A 2500-nucleotide genomic window follows, 5' to 3' on the forward strand; every position below is an offset into this window, starting at 1 on the left:
AAACTCATCACTGTCTGTGTGTGTGTGAGGAAGTACATGAAATAAATCTTTCTCTCTATCTCTGAGTGTGTGTGTGTGTGTGTGTGTGTGTGAAAGAGAGAGAGAGACAGCCATCATTAAGTAGTCCCTGAGACACACCATCATCTGATGAGGAGCTGGTAGAGGGACAGTTGGTAAGTCTTGTGAACAGTCCTCTGTAATGACCACACACACACACACACACACTTGTGAACCGTCCTCTGTAATGACCTCCAGGTTCACTCACTCCATGCTGGCGCTCCCTTTTATGTGTGTGGACCGTGAGCGAGCTACTGACGACGTCCGGTGCTGTTTTGAATAATACTACGTGTTAAAAAATGCTATTTGGAGAGTGTTTGGTTCATTGCCCTCAGCTAATCCACTGTTTGGGATGTTGGGCTCTAACTTACACTGGTGGAAGCTCTGTGCTGCTTCATCAACGGACAACACTGAACACACTGAAAACACGCCTTATTTGATGTGTTTTCATGCAGAAAATGAGCCTGAGGTAAATTTTTGCCAGAGTTAAACTTTAAAGAGAGAGAGAGAGGGAGGGAGGGAGAGAGAGAGGGAGGGAGCAAGGGAGGGAGGGAGAGAGAGAGAGAGAGAGAAAGGGAGGGAGAGAGAGAGAGAGAGAGGGTGCCTCTCAACATCTCTCCTCTCCATTGTTTTCACTCCATCATTCTTTATGTAGATCAGTGAGGATCGAGGCTCGAGGAGGTACAGTATAAATGCTGAAAGAGAGGCACCCAGAGAGAGAGAGAGAGAGAGAGATGAGTTGGATGAGAGTCCATAAATGTTGTCCAGAGACAAAACAGGAAACTAGGGGTCAAAGGTCAAGTAAGACCACTCACAACACACGTCTGATCCCACCTCGGATAAGGAACTCATATTAGATCCCACCTCGGATCAGGAACTCGTATTAGATCCCACCTCGGATCAGGAACTCTTATTAGATCCCACCTCGGATCAGGAACTCTTATTAGATCCCACCTCGGATCAGGAACTCTTATTAGATCCCACCTCGGATCAGGAACTCGTATTAGATCCCACCTCGGATCAGGAACTCTTATTAGATCCAGCCCTCCACAAGGCTCACCGCCAACACTGAATCCCCTACAAGGCTATCTGATGATTACACTGCTTCAAGCAACAAGGACAGCCAAGCTACACAGCCAATCAGGGTCTTTCTGAGTGCGCCGAGGCAAACAAGCGCCATAGGGCTGTCGGTGTTGTGCGTACGCTCTGCGTAAAAAAGTAATTAAACGGCTAGACGTTACCGGACATCCAACTTTAGGTTAGGTCTTCTTTGCCGTTGATATTAAATCTATGTTCGTTACCCTTTGAAGTTTACGGTTCCTCAGACGCAGTGGAGTTTAATAAAAACTCTCTGCGCATGAAGAACGAGTTCCAAACACAATTCGAGACTTGAGGCAGTTGCAGGTGTTGGGGCGTGATGCTAATTTCCAAACGGCTGGTAATGGCTGAGTTGCCCCTTCACCTCTGAGAAATCGCTTTCACATTAAGCATGCAAGCGTGGAGGCTAGTAAGTGCCCTCCTGATTAGGCTGGCTAGGTGTGAGTGGGAAATATACCATAGGCACACACACACACACACACACACACACACACACCACTGCAGCTGAACCGCGGACATAGAGAGAGAGTGCAGGTGCACAGCTCAAAGCAGCGCACAGAGTTATAATATGTGTTTGTTCAGTTCGTGTCGGCGGCATATCAGCCTCACTCCCCCCACCATCGATGTTCTGTCCAGCACCCACATAGACTACACTTACAAATGATGATAGTGCTAATCTGCGAATCCACTTCTGCCATCAACGTGTGTGGAATATGCATCAATGCCGTCTCGACCACATGTGTTTTGGAGAGGTACTCAATATTCAACAACTGGAACCTCGGTGTCATTTTTCTGAATATGAGTGTAGCCTAATCATGTTCACTAGGAAGAAGTTTTCTTACCTTGATTGTTGACTTCCAGTGCGAAACAAACAACAGCGGGCCCGAGCACACTCGATGGTGGTTGTGTGTGTTAATGTTAACAACCCAAAACAAAAACTGTTGGCATATCTGCGTTTCAGGGGGAAATGTAGTGCGCGGTCGCTTAAGGGAGCTGCATGCATAACCTGCTGTTTTTGTTTAGCTCAAAACATAATCTGCTGGCCGCGGAGGAAATTAGTTTAGTTATTAACTCTGAAGAGGAAACGAGGGATTTGGAGGAAATGAAGGATGTGCTAACGGGACTCTGGGAACGAAAGTGATCGCCCCCGAACGTGAATCGCTGGGAAAAACCGAGTGGAGTGATTTCACTAAAATGATTTCAGACAGAGAGACTAAAAGCAACGTAATCATTTACATAAACGAACTCGAAGGGAAATAATCGCCAAATGCGTCAACGCCGCAGCGTGGTTGGCCGCGTTCATTATCGCTCTGGCCTGCGGCTATGCCGTTTAGAGGGTGGCGTT

The 2500-nt window shown here is 47.2% G+C and overlaps 1 protein-coding gene across 1 annotated transcript in view; it reads right to left on the bottom strand.

Annotated features, from left to right (window-relative positions):
- The window catches only part of kazna (kazrin, periplakin interacting protein a), a 215230-nt gene extending 214290 nt beyond the window's left edge, over positions 1–940 (bottom strand). Inside the window, exon 1 of the mRNA XM_062540771.1 lies at positions 922–940. The gene's annotated coding sequence lies outside the window, so the exon portion shown is untranslated. The remainder of the gene's footprint in view (positions 1–921) is intronic.
- Between the last annotated feature and the right edge of the window lie 1560 nt (positions 941–2500).

This window comes from Sardina pilchardus, chromosome 7 (genome assembly GCF_963854185.1).
Source record: "Sardina pilchardus chromosome 7, fSarPil1.1, whole genome shotgun sequence".
Taxonomy (NCBI): Eukaryota; Metazoa; Chordata; class Actinopteri; order Clupeiformes; family Clupeidae; genus Sardina; species Sardina pilchardus.